Source organism: Lactuca saligna, chromosome 5 (genome assembly GCF_052625555.1).
Source record: "Lactuca saligna cultivar CGN05327 chromosome 5, ASM5262555v1, whole genome shotgun sequence".
Classification (NCBI taxonomy): domain Eukaryota; kingdom Viridiplantae; phylum Streptophyta; class Magnoliopsida; order Asterales; family Asteraceae; genus Lactuca; species Lactuca saligna.
Genome location: NC_136421.1, coordinates 17,813,459 through 17,828,662, shown reverse-complemented (window position 1 = coordinate 17,828,662; position 15,204 = coordinate 17,813,459).

Sequence of the window (15,204 nt, the reverse complement as noted above, 5' to 3'; positions counted from 1 at the left end):
TTGTTAAGGATTAATGTACTTTCATGTATACAATTTTCTTTATTGTAACACCCGCATATTCGGGTTAAGGATTTTTTGAGATAATAAGCGTCAAAAATAACATTTTTTGACATAAGATTATCTAGAATAAATAATCTTGACCAAGTTATTGTATATGTCACAAGGGTTACGTACATATAAAACACACTGAAATCCGAGTTATAACAAAGAAGTTATGACCCGTCGAAGTTGTAGGGCAAAACCGGCACGACACCGGAAATCGTAAAAAGTGAATTTACGATAAAATACTTTCTAGCCTTAGCAATCTAAATGAAAGTCGTAGTATATTATAAACTGAGAGTGTGGATAAAAAGAACATCCAAATCTGACTTTGTATGAGGAAGTTATGATTTTTATAAGATTTAACATAGTAGTGCACAACCCGAAATTCGAATTTTAGATCGGTCGATTTTTAACCAAAACAGTCTAAATGAGAATTTAAGATCTCGTTAATAGGAGCTCAACGATAAATAGCTGTCGAAAACGGAGCTCCTATGCGAAAGATATGGACGAAACTTGGACCCTACTCTTCAAGCGCGACAAATTTGATACAGTTTTGTAAATCTGAGATAGAATGAGAATTAGCTGACGGCGTCTAAATGAAAGTTGTAGTGCTCGTAAGTACCAATGTGTGGATATAAAGAACATCAAAAATAGAGTTTGTATGAACAAGTTATAATTTTTAATAGCACATTTACTTATTAAAATAAAGCGTAAATCATATATATATATATATATATATATATATATATATATATATATATATATATATATATATATATATATATATATGTCATTAGATAGGTATCGATGAATCGGTCGTTATAAGACTAATGTTGAGTACTTTCGACATTAATTTAGTGCAAATATCATTAAATCTATTTAAAATAGTATTATAAAGGGGTGTTTAGCCATTTAAGTAATTATAGAGGGTGGTTTTTGAAAATTCAATTACTATAAATAAGAGCCTCTAGGCTTTCATATTTCTTGCACCATTCTCTTGATTCAATAGTATTTCTCTTCTTATCCCTCGAGCATTTCGGTCCCTTGTAATTTGACTTATCTTTCTGTAGTTTTTAGTATGGTAAGGTGAGCGCTGAAGCGTTGCAAGAATCTTTCTTAGAAAGATTCAACGACAAAGTTCTGCCACTGCAGAGCCTAAATCCTTGCTAAGTAAGTTATGCTACCCTACTTTAAATATATGTAACATCCAGACTTTCAGGTATATTATTATGTGTTTTAATTTTTAGATTTGTGGAGTGACTCAGCGAGTTGTGAGTCCAACTCGTCAAGTAGAGTCGAGTTGTCTGCATGACATTAATGAATGGACTCGACGAGTCAGAGAGTCGACTCATCGAGTAGGTGTTGGGCAGAGAAACTCTAATTTCTTGGATCAAGAGGAGGGCTTTAATGCCCTAAAAAAATGGAGAGCATTAGAGTTTCTCTGCCCAACAAGTGGGAGAAGAAGTTAGAGTTTCTCTCCCCTCTGGCTCTAATTTCTTTAATTTCTTGGATCAAGAGGAGGGCTTTAATGCCCTAAAAATTAGAGTTTCTCTGCCCAACACCTACTCGATGAGCCTCCTTACTAAGGACCTTAAGCCGCCTCATTAGCCTCTTTACTTCTAGAAAGAATTCCTAATCGCTTAGAAGTAGCTAAAAGAGAGAACAGACATAATTTTGGGCATATTGTAACCTTTTGGGAGAAGAAGTGGAGAGCATTAAAGCTTGGATCAAGAGGGGGCTTTTGGATCTAGAGATTCTTCAGAGTTTTGCTTCAATTGGAGGTAAAAAAAATGCTAGGTTGATCATTTCCTTATGAGATCTTGTTTTAGGGAATTTTTAGGGCTTTCTTCCATTTATCTTTTGTCATGGAGTGATTTGTGCATGTCTTGAGGTTGGAACCTCAGATCTGTAGTATAATTGGCCTTGTGAGTCCATTGACTCGAGCTTTATTGAGCTAGAGGCAAGCTCTTGTGCATCTAGTCCTTGTTGGTGCATGTATTGGCATTATGAGCCTTATATGCCAGGTATGAACGTAAAGCTTTCAACTTTACGTGCTATTCTAGACTTAGGAGGATAGATCTAGAGTGTGGGGTTGTAGATCTGCTTAAAATCATCTGAATGTGGGTTGAGTTTGAATGGACTCGCCAAGATAATGGCCTGACTCAACGATTCGGTGAGGGTTAGTCCCGATGAGCTTGATCGTGCGATAACTCGACGAGTTAGGGGTCAACTCGACGAGTTGAGCTGGACTTTCTTGAGACTTCTAAGGAAACGAGGGGACTCAACGAGTCGCAAGAGTGCGATCAACGAGTCAGGTCAAACATGGACTATTGACTCAGGTTTAACTTCTGTTGACTTTAGGGTTTGGTCAACATGAGTATTGGAGACCTTGAAGGGGTAAAATGCTCTTTTACCCAATTTAAGAGGTAGAGAGAGAAGAATAGCATTTGGTTAGATAGAGTCGGGAATCGATTATTTATTGAGATAATTACCCTATGTGTTTGGCGGTGGCTAGTTCGAGGTTCGAGTGCGAGGATGATTGCTTGATGCCGAGGTGAGTTTTCTCACTATACTTACCATGAGTGGTATCCTTGTGTGGATGAGATTTCTTATGTGTTTATATTGAGTACTGTGATATCTTGCATTATGTCTATGTGATTTATGTTGTGTATTATTCTGTGCTTACTGAGTTAGGACCATAGGTCCACCAGAGTTATGGGACTGGAGGGTCCCACTGAGACACATTGACCGGAGGGTCTTACAATGTTATAGCCTCGAGTGGCTAATGAGCTGAGTGTGGCATTCTAGGGAACTCACTAAGCTTCGTGCTTACCATGTTATGTGTTATGTGTTTCAGGTTTTTCTCAGGATCGCGGGAAGGCACCGGCTTGATTGTACATATAAATCACTAGTGATAATGAATGTAAGTTCTGTTTATGCCTATGTTTCTGTATTGATGAGCACATCCCAATGTTTTAAAATGAATAAAATACATTTTCTTCGGATATGCTTTGATAACGTATTTATCATGTTTTTCTGGGAACAAATTCCGAAACTCATTGGGTCAAGAACGCTAGGACAAACCCGATCTGACTCGTCGAGTCATCTCATAGACTCGGCAAGTTTACCCAATTGGGTTCCATATTTAGGTACCTGAGAGCAGATCCGCAACTCCAGCCTCTAGATCTAGCCTCCTAATGTCCAAAATTCGTGTAAAGTTTTGATCTTGATGGCCATGCATGGCATATATTGCTCTATATTCCATCAGCACTCCATTAATGCTTCCAAAACGCAAACCTCTTCAGTTGATCAACTATTGCTCTGAACTTTTGGACTATCTGGACCTCACAAGGTCCAAATCTGAAGTCTAGACTCAAAAAGGGGCTTGATGCATCCATAGGCCCATCAAAAAGGTGTTACAAGCCCTAAATCTTATGAGCATGAGATCTAACCATCCTACAAGAAAGATAAAAGGTTTTTACCTTGATCTGAAGCTTAAGATGAAGAAGAAGCAGATCTACTGGCACTCCCTTCTTGCTCTTTGATAAACCTTCCTTCCTCTTATAGGAAATGAGCCAAAATGATCACAAGATTAGCTATCCTCACCACTCAAGCTCACTAAGGACGTTAGGGTTTCTCTAAAGGGTGCAAGGGTACTGGTGAGACGAAATGGAGGATATAAGTGTCCTTAAGTAGGCCACATTTCCGAGAATTTAGGGTTTCCTTCAGCAACGCTGACTCGGTGATACGGCTCACAGTGTTGTCGAGTCAGCTCATTAATCCATGTTACCAATTGCGACTCTACTTGACGAGTTGAGGAACCAACTCGTTGAGTTACTAAGCAAACCTCTCCAATAAATAAATAAAATAATATACCTGGGAATCCGGATGTTACAATTCTCCCCCACTAGAATCAGACTTCACCCTCGAAGTCATGCTCCACAAATAACTCTGGATGCTGCTCCCGCATCTCTGACTCTGGCTCCCAAGTCAAATCGGACCCTCTCCGATGCTGCCACTGAACCTGAACCAGGGGAACTTCCTTGTTTCTCAGAACCTTCACCTTTCGATCCAAGATTGTGATTAGCCTCGCAATATAATTTAGGCTCGCATCTACCTGAATGTCCTCCAGTGGTACCACTTCCCTCTCATCGGTTACACACTTCCTCAACTGAAACACGTGGAAAGTGTTATGGATCTGACTCAACTCCGCAGGTAGCTCCAACTGGTATGCTACTATACCAACTCTAGTGATCACTCTAAAAGGACCGATGTATCGGGGTCCTAGCTTACCGCACTTCCTGAATCGGATCACCCCTTTCCATAGGATACCTTCAGGAGCACAAAATCTCCGATCTGAAATTGTAGCTCAGATCATCGCCTGTCTGCATAAATCTTCTAGCAACTCTGTGCCATCAGTAACCTCTGTCTGACCTACTGAATCTGCTTGATCTTTTTAAACACTATCTCCATGCCACCCATCACTCTCTTTCCCACTTCTCCCCAGAAAAAGGGGGTCCGACACCTTCTCCCACACAAAAGCTCAAAGGGAGGCATAACAATACTTGAATGATAGTTGTTGTTGTAGGAAAACTCAGCCAGTGGTATGTAGGTGTCCCAACTTCCTTCGAAGTACATGATACAAGCACGCAACATGTCCTCAAGCGTCTGAATCGTCCGCTCGATCTGCCCGTCTGTCTGTGGGTGATACGCAATACTGAAATGCAAGCGCGTGCCCAAATCCTCATGAAACTTCATCCAAAACCTGGAAGTAAAACGCACGTCTTGATCCGACACTATCGAGACCGACACCTCATGTCACGCTACAACTTCTCTTACATAGATCTCGACCAATCTCTCCGCAGAAGAGCTCTCACTAATACCAAGGAAGTGAGCATTCTTCGTCAGTCGGTCCACAATCACCCAAATTGCATCAACTCCTCGTGCAGTCCTCAACAACTTGGTGATAAATTTCATCGAGATCTTTTCCCACTTCCACTGGGGAATCTCAAGAGGCTGCAATGAACCATGTGGATGCTGGTGCTCTGCCTTGACCCGGCAGTAGGTCAAGCACCTCTCAAGTACCCAAGCAACATCCCTCTTCATACAGGACCACCAATAGTCTCTCTTCAGGTCTAAATACATCTTAATGGCCCCAGGATGGATTGAGTACCTCGATTTATGCGCCTCCTCCATCAGTATACGCCGAGCTCCGCCCGTATAGGACACCTAAGTCCGCACTCGGAAAGTCATAAGTCCTTAGCTATCTGTCACAAAATCGGATGCCTGCCCAATCACCCGCTCCATCTTGCAGTTCTCCTATTTCACGGCCTCTACCTGGGCCTAGTGTTGATTCATTTAAAGTGACCCTCTTGAACTTCTCCCTACCGCAGTCAGCACCATAGCCGCAGCCCAGATTCTCTACTTCAGCCATCCACAACCGAAGTCTAAGGAACTGCTGTCTTGATTTTTGTAGTTAGTATTTATTGTCTTATCACTTTTATCTCTATTGTCCAGTAAACCTTGCATGGCTACTCATAGAGAACTTTTGTTGTAACTTTTACGTCTCTATAAAGAGAGACCATTTTCATTGTATCAAACATCCATCTTCACTCTCTAATATGCTTTCTCTGGATGTATTCTTTCTATCTCTTTCTTACTCAACCATATTACTTACAGATTATATAGCAGATTACAATCACTCTCCGGAGCAAGTCTTTGTGACTTAATCACTAAGTTTGATCTCACTCACTAACATTGGTTTGAATGCATTCCATGTTATGTATCAACTTATGTGTATACTTGATATAACAAATCGTTGTCATTTATTTTTCTTTACTTTCCGCATCTAACTATCTAACCTTCTAACAATCTAACATAATATTATTGTTGAGCTTATAGATCCTCTGAGATTAACTATTTCGCTAAATACTTGTTCTAACTTTTGTTCAAGTGTGTCTCAAAGTTTTTTTCTCTCAACAATTGGTATCAAAGCTATAGTGGTTGCTTTTTGAATATCGGAACTCTGATTCTTCAAAAAGGCGTTCTATACCACTGAAGCTCTACTTAAAAATGGCACAAGATTTTTAGTTGAATGTTTCCAACAGTGTTGATGATTCAAATCGAGCCCCAATACTGGTTGCAAATGAATATCATAACTGGTCACAAATAATGGAAAGGTACTTAAGAAGACTTGGAAGAGATGTATGGCGATCTGTTGAAGAAGGACCGCATGTCCCGATTCTTACACCTGCTCAAACCAACGGCGCCACTGTCAGACTAGGAAGAGGTCAACCAGTCATGAACCGTCCCACAAAGGATGATCTTGACAAAATGGAAAACGATGCAATAGCCTTTTATGAGATATCGTGTGGAGTCGCCCCTGACAACTTCGATATCATCATAAATTGAAAATCCGCAAAAGAAATCTGGGATGTGATCAAGAATCTGTACGAGGGAACCGAACAAGCTCAAGACAAAAAGCTTACTACTGCACTCAATGAGTTCAAAAACTTTAAAGCTCATGCGGGTGAAAGCTTAGAAGACTCTTTCAAAAGGTTCAACCTGATAGTGACTATATTATCCAATGCGGGTACTATAAGAAGCAATCATGAAACAAACCTTCAATTCTTGAATGGTTTGGGAATACATTGGACAATGGCCAAAATGATTGTTCAAGGAGGTAGGAAGATTCACTCATTGTCCCTCTATAAGCTCTATGGAGAATTACAAGCTCAAGAGTCCACCGTACTCAAGGACTGTTCATACTTCGTGGGTCCACTTGCTCTTTTAGCACAATCATCTCAAACACATCCCATCTCGTATGACTCTCTACCGCAATCATATGAAGCAGACTCAGAGTATGATGATGAAGAAGAATTTTAGAATGCCAAAGCCCTTGTTAGTAAAAAATTCAATAGATTACCACCTTCATTTCGTAAAAACCAACAATACACCCGACCACCTTTCAACCGAAACTTCCAAAACAATAACTCTCATTTCACCAAGAATCCTCATTCTCCACTGCAGTCTCAATTAAATCAACCCAAAGATGCACCACCGCAGTGTCACTCTACTGACTCCGGTACACCTTCTGAAGACAAGAGTGATGTGATAATATGTCACAAGTGCAACAAAGAGAACCATTTTGCCAAAGACTGTAAGGAAAATGTTGTGAAATATTGAGCCTTCTATCTTCGAATGGCTCAAGAATTGGAAGAAAAAGAAAAAGGAAAAGCTTATCTTGCTCAAGTGAAAAGAAATCATCAAGTGTGGTCATCCGGAGATGAAGAAGAAGACAACTACAACAATGGGAAAGGCAAGATATGTATGGTAGCAACTGCTGATGAGGACGGATCAACTCAACTGAAGAAAAACCATTGTTATATGGAAAAAGATGAAACCCTCAGCATTGTGGAACAGGTAAAACTTATGATTCAGTCTTTAAATTATTGCATGCATGATTGTCAACCTTACATAGACACACTCAATGACACATGTGTTGCCGTCCTTTTAGACTACAATAAAGCCTTAGATGAGAAGAACATTGCATCACAAGAGATGTTTCATGTTAGAGGATGTTTGGACAACAAGAGACTTAAAATGGATATGTTAGAAAAGGACTTGATGTTAGAGAAGGATGCTATAATGTTAAGTGAAACAAAACTAGAGATAGCTTTGACTCAGAGAGATTTAGCACATAATGAAATTGTACTCTTAAATATTTTAATTGAAAAACTTTTTAATGAAAGTGAAGCTGTTGAGAATCTAGTTAATAATGGAAATGTTGATAATACTTTCAATTGGGTTTGATCAAATGTGTTGGGCTTTATATATTGCGTCTTTTGGGCTCGACTACTTATATTGTTTTGTATTACGGTTTGGGCCTGTCCAACCGTGAGTCTTTTAAGCTTTGTATATAAGCCTATACTTGCATGCATGTTAGGTTAAGGTTTTAGAGATCTGAGAATACGATTTTTCCAGACGACTAAAGGTCTCTTTGATCATTCTTGTAACCTTCCAATCCTCTACAGTTGATGTTCTTAATCGAGCTCTTCTGAGGATTTTGTTTTAATCATTCGACATGTTTGATTCAATCTTGTTCTATTATTTTACTGTGTTTGTATCGTTGTTATTTACTTACTTGTTCAAGATCTAATCGATCTTCACAGATTAAAAGAAACTTTAATCTCATCAATTGGTATCAGAGCAGGTGGCTGTGTAATCGATACACATCTTTTCTGTGAAAAAGATTTTCATTAGGGTTTTTCCGCAATCATTAATATTTATTGAGCCGTCATCTCTTTATTGACGTATCTTGATAATTATTATTTTGCCCTAATCTGCTTTATTACAAGTCTGATCTTTGAACAGGTTTTTCGATCATAATGGACGCAACACAATCAAACGTCATTAATATTTCCAACAGCATTGGTTCGACGACAAAGATTCCGATCTTATATACCCACGATTATGAAGTATGGGCACATCATTTCGAAGACTATGTTATTGGATCGGAGGAAAATGGGTACTTGATTTGGGAAGCCATCACAAACGGACCGTTTTCTCATTCTGCAACGTCCAGAATCATTAAAACTCAAAAAGAATACAATGATCTGCTCAAGGATGTGAAAGACATTGCACAAGATGAAAAGGATAAGTTCCAATGCAATATCAAAACACTAAGATTGATCCGGTTCGCCCTTCAGTCCGATACATTCAGATTGGTTAGCTCGTGCACGACGGCGAAGGATGTTTGGGACAGACTTCGCGAACTGTACTCTACAGACGAAGATCTTGAACATTCTATTCAAACTCTGCTTCTATCTGAGTTTGGAGAATTCAGACAAGGGGCTGAAGAATCTGTGACCCAGACGTTCGATCGCTTCAATCATCTTCTAAGCAAGATGATCAAACATGATATCGAAAGGAAGCTCATCGAACAGAAGGTTACATTCCTGAATGGTCTAAGGTCTGAATGGAGAGCAGTAGTTTCCACGGTTAAAGCCCATGAGCAATTTAAATCATACTCTTTGGCGAAACTGGTGGGAATTCTCAAGTCTCAAGAGAAAAACGTGGTGCAAGAAAAGAATGTCGTTTCCGGTCTCGGTTCGTTGGCTCTCTTGTCAAAAAGTAAAGCCGTTATGGAGGATGAAGACCTCAGCCTGGAAGAATATGATCTCACCTCAGAAGATTATGCCTTGATGGTATCCAATCCCAAAAGGTTCATAAAGAAGAAATTTCCCAGCAACAAAAACCGAAACTGGCAGGGGAGTTATAGCTCTGAAAAGGTGGTTAATGAACCGAAAGCTGAGGAGCACAAGAAGGAACCGAAGGTTGACGGAGACTCTGGGGTGAGCTGTTTCTACTGTGGTGGGAAAAATCATTATGCTAAGGACTGTGTCCTCAAGAAAATGGCTGAAAAAGATGATGGGAACGATGAGGAAGCTGTGTTGCAGAAAAGATTGGACGAGTTGAGAAAGAAGAAGTCTGCTGCTAACCCTCCTAGTAATGCTCTTATTGTGCAGGGTTCTGTTCCAGGTGATGAGTTCGGTAGCACGGAAGTTTGGTCTACCGACTCAGAAGACGAGGAAGTGAGGCAGCCTACTCATGGAAAGGCGTTCGTGTCTAAGGAAGAAGGCAGTGGTGGTAAATGCCTTATGGTTTCAGACGTATCTTAATTGAGGGGATACAACACCGATGGAGGCAATGATGGACAGAATGCAAAGGAGGACATGTGCGTCACAGCCAAACCACTCAGCCAGCAGTTCAATGAGCTTGATGAACTGATAAAGAAGGTACAATCTATTTTTATTTCATGTAAAGTACCATCATCCTCTTATGAGAAAGAACTAAAAAATGTCAATACAAGAATATCTCATCTAGATAGTAGCTTAACTCAAACTCGGGTCACAAATTCTAACCTAACTGATCAATTGAGCAGGGCACCGTCGAAGAGTGAGGAGCGGAGAATGTGGATAGAGTTAAAGGAATCGGAATTAGTCAAAGTTAAAGATGAAAACATTTATTTGCAAAGAGACAATTTAAAATTGTTAAAACAACGAAATGTTTTTTGTTTAATTGCTAAACGTCTATATTCTAATATTACTCAGCTTCACTTGGATTGTGAAATAGGCCAAAGGATTCATCGCATGATCTTGCCCATCCTAGAATTTAAGGAAGATGAAATCGATGCCGAAGCCTATAATTGTGAAAGTGTGATATCGTCTGATGACATAAATCCCACCTACATGTATGGACTGGACAAAATTGAGTCCTTCATTAAATCCAAAGACCACAAGCTCATGCTTAAAAATCTTTTGGATGAAAATGACAGACTTAAACTGAGGACCGAAACCATGCAAAAATTTGACTCTTTAAATGCCAACGTAAGCTCAGAAAACAAAATTGATGTTGAAAATGCATCTGAGCTTAACGAGGACGACAATATGAGTGAAATTTCTGTAGAGGACACGGTTGACTGCTCAGAATTTATTAAAACCGAGCCAGAAAATCACAAGAATCTAATTTCTGAAAATTCAGTAGAATTCGCTCAGTCGTCCCATCATAAGTCCCCGAAATTAGTTGAGAAAGCTGTTGTATATCAAAAGGTCATGACTACTCCAAATCAAGTATACAAGGTAACAGGAGTTACCGAACATCAAACAGTTGAACTTACAGCCATTGTAAACGAAGACAATGCTGATGGCTGTGATGAGTACTTCTGGGAAGCTCCTATTGATAATGCAGACGAAACCATTGGTTTATCTGAAAGAACTTCATGGAAGAGCAAAGGAAGATACATACCCGAACCGTTGAATAAGCCAAACAACTTCAATGAGCCGAGCACTAGTGGTACAAAAGATACTCCTCAGAAGAATGTTCACTCCCCAAAAGAAGACATTCCTTCGGCTCCTTCAGCTCAAAGCAATTCTACTGCAGTTCAAATGGAACCGGTCAAGGAGTCAACAAAAACGAAAGCAAATGTTCATCATCAACCTTCTCAAATGCGGAATAGGAAGATAGAAAGGAATAATAGATACAGGAAGAACCTTTCTAAAAGGAAACAATTTTGGCGTTCCCAGAATGCATACTTCACTCATCAAGACAAGAATCTAAAGTATGAAAACATTCCTGCAGGAAAGCTTGAAAGTCACAAAAACCGAAAGCCAAGGTTCGGTTCACAAGAAGATATCAACCGAAGGCAGAAGTTCGGTTCTGAAAAGGATATCAACCAGAACCAAAGGTTCGGTTCCAAAGGTAGCTCCAACCGAACGCAAAGGTTCGGTTCTGAAGACAAAAGAGTACAAAACTCTAAGGTCTGTCTCTCCAATGATCAAAAACAAAAGGGTCACTTAGAGTCTCCTTCTAAGTCTAATTCTTCTCATTCTTCTAATTCTTTCAAACCCTCAGTTTCATCTCAATCTCGTTCTAAATCCGATTCTTCTTGTTCTCAAAAATCTCATTCATCAACTGAGCAAAAGTGGAAGCAGAAGGTCAGTAAATCCACATCAGAGACCGAATCTAACTCTACTAATCTTAACAAAATAAAAGTTTACACCATAAAAAGGAAAGATAAAACAACTCTCGTAAAAAGAACTTATCTTGTTGATATCTCTCTCATTGCTCCTGTTTCAATGCAAAGCTCACATGGACCCAAGAAACTTTGGGTTCCTAAATCTGTCTAAATTTTGCAGGTTATAAGTGACGAGCAGTTCGACGAAGAATGGTACATTGATAGTGGCTGCTCGCGTCACATGACAGGGAGGAAAGAAGAGCTTAGAGAGTACAGATCTCTTGCAAATGGTGGCAACGTCAAGTTCGGAAACAATTCTTTCGGCACCATAAAGGGATACGGGATGATAACCAATGGGGACTTCTCTATAAGGAAGGTGGCTTATGTGGAAGGACTCCAACACAACCTCATTAGTGTATCTCAACTGGTTGGAGGTACAGGTCTCAAAGTCTCTTTCGATGATGAAGGTTCAGAAATCATAGAGAAAAAGTCAAATAAAGTGATTCTCAAGTCAGAGCGAAAGGGTGAAATGTTTCCCTTAAACATGAAACCCATCAAAGGAAACCCAGCTGTATGCTTATTGTCAAAAGCGCAATCCGACGAAAGCTGGTTGTGGCACCGAAGATTATCTCATCTTAACTTTAAAGATATCAACCGTCTTGTTACAGGAGGTCATGTAAGGGGACTTCCTTTACTCAAGTTCGACAGGGATCATCTGTGTGCTGCATGCGAAATGGGAAAGCAGAGTCGTCAAAGTCATCCATCTATAATCAACACAAAAGTTGTTGAACCACTCGAATTAATTCATATTGATTTGTGTGGTCCTTCATCTATCGAAAGCATCGGTGGTAGCAAGTATATTCTTGTTATCATTGATGACTTTTCACGATTTACATGGGTGTTCTTTCTAAAGCTCAAATCTGAAGCGACTCAAAAGCTGAAAATGTTTATCAAGCAAATTGAAGTACAGCTCAAGAAGGTTGTTCGCAACATCAGAAGCGACAATGGTCTCGAATTCAAGAATAGGGAGTTTGAAGAGTTTCTTGCAGAAAAGGGAATCAGTCATAATTTCTCAGCTCCCTAGACACCACAACAGAACGGAATAGTCGAAAGACGAAACCGATCCTTGTGTGAAGCTGCCCGAACTATGCTAAGTTTCGCTTCTTTACCTCTTTATTTTTGGGATGATGCTATATCTGCTGCTTGTTTTACACAGAACAGGTCATATCTCAACAAAAGGTTCGCGCTCACCCCATATTAGATATTGAACAACAGGAAGCCAAATGTGAAATTTTTCCATGTGTTCGGCTCAAGGTGTTTCATCTTCAACTCTAAAGAACACCGCAACAAGTTTGATGTCAAAGCCGACGAAGGAATATTTCTGGGTTACTCTCTCACATCCAAGGCATACAGGGTCCTAAACAAGCGTTCAAGAAAAATTGAAGAGACGTACTATGTGACCTTTGACGACAACTATGTCAAGAAGCTGCAGGCTAAAGAAAATAGCACTGGGGAAATCTTTCCTCTAAATGGCATGGTTACAGTCTCGGTTGCTAATTTATTCGAGACATTTCTGGAGCTCTTTGACAAACCAGAGAATGCTTCATTTTCTGAAGCAGGTGCAGCAGATAACAAGGTTGATCACATGGAGCAGATTATCGAAGATGCTGCAAGGAGAATGTATGAAGAAGTATCAATCTCTAACGACTCTCCTTCCAACGAAGCTCAAATCGAGGGGGAGCCAAATGCTCAAGTCGAGGGGGAGCCAAACGCTCAAGTCCAGGGGGAGCCAAATTCCACAACTTCAACCGAAGAGGTCTCAACACCAGGAAGCTTAGGCCCACTAGAATCACACGAACCTCATATCTTCCAAAGTACACCAACTGAGGTGGAACATGATGATGTGACACTCGGTTATGACAGCCAATCTGAGCTAGACGAAATAATTAATGCAGAATTAGACCCAACCTTTGATCCAAAGTACCCTCCTCTTATCAAATGGACCAGAGATCATCCTGTCTCTCAAGTAGTTGGGGATGTATCTGAAAAGGTTCTTACCCGATCACAACTGAAGGAAAAACAAACTTCCTTATTTTCAAAGGTAGAGTTTTGCATGTTCAATTCATTCATATCAAAATTTGAACCAAAGACAGTTAACACTGCTCTCGATCACTCTGATTGGGTTCAAGCAATGCAAGACGAGTTGAACGAATTTGAAAGGAACAAAGTCTGGCGCCTGATTCCAACTCCTCCAGAAGCTTCAGTTGTTGGTCTCAAATGGGTTTTTAGGAACAAAATGGACAAGGAAGGTAATGTTATACGGAACAAGGCCCGTCTGGTGGTAAAGGGATATTGTCAGGAGGAAGGGATAGACTATGAAGAGACTTTCGCTCCAGTAGCTCGGCTAGAATCTGTTAGAATATTTCTAGCTTATGCTGCCCACAAGAACTTTGAAGTTTTCCAAATGGACGTCAAGTGTGCATTTCTCAATGGAGAACTTGAAGAAACGGTGTACGTGGAGCAACCTCCTGGGTTCGTGAACGAAAAGCATCCAAATCATTGCTATATTCTGGATAAAGCTGTGTACGGCCTTAAACAAGCTCCGAGAGCCTGGTATGAAACGCTTACAAAATTTTTAAAGATGTCTAAATTCAAACAAGGTTCGGTTGACCCAACCTTCTTTCGCAAAAAGGAAGGTAACCACCTTATGATAGTTCAAATTTATGTCGATGACATCATCTTTGGCTCCACGAATCCAAGCTTAACGGCTGAATTTAGAAAGCTGATGGAGACTAAGTTTGAAATGAGCTCAATGGGTCCAATTAACTTTTTCCTTGGTTTAAACATAAGACAGGGACCCGAAGGCATCTTTATTAATCAGGAAGCTTACATGAAGACTCTCCTAGCAAAGTTCGGTATGATGGGAGACTCGAAAGTTAAAGTCCCAATGGCATTCGGCACTAAGCTTACCCCATCTCTAGACAAACCAGATGTTGATATCTCGCTCTATCGTCAAATGATTGGATCGTTAATGTATCTAACTGCTAGCAGACCTGATATCATGTTTTCTGTGTGTTATTGTGCTCGATTTCAAGCAAATCCTCGTGAACCTCACATGCTTGCAGTGAAGAACATCTTACGATATCTCAAGCGAACCACCTCCCTAGGTCTATGGTATCCATCCAACTCAGGCTTCTTTGTTCAACCCTATTCTGATGCTGACCTTGGAGGATGTGGACTCGACCGAAAAAGCACAACTAGTGGATGTCAATTTCTTGACGGGAAGTTAGTCAGCTGGCAATCCAAGAAACAGACATGCGTGTCACTATCTACTGCCGAAGCGGAATATATTGCAGCTGCATCCTGCACATCTCAAGTGATTTGGATCCAAAGCCAACTTCGAGACTACGGACTCAATATGAAGAAGATCCCACTATATTGTGACTCTGAAAGTGCAATTAGGATCTGTCATAATCCAGTGCAGCATTCCAAAACCAAACACATAGCACTAAGGTATCACTTCATCAAAGATCACGTGGAAGATGGAAACGTCGAAGTTCACTTCGTAAGAAGCACTGATCAACTGGCTGACGTCTTTACAAAAGCTCTTCCTGAAGCATCATTCAATAAAATATTGCAAGGACTTG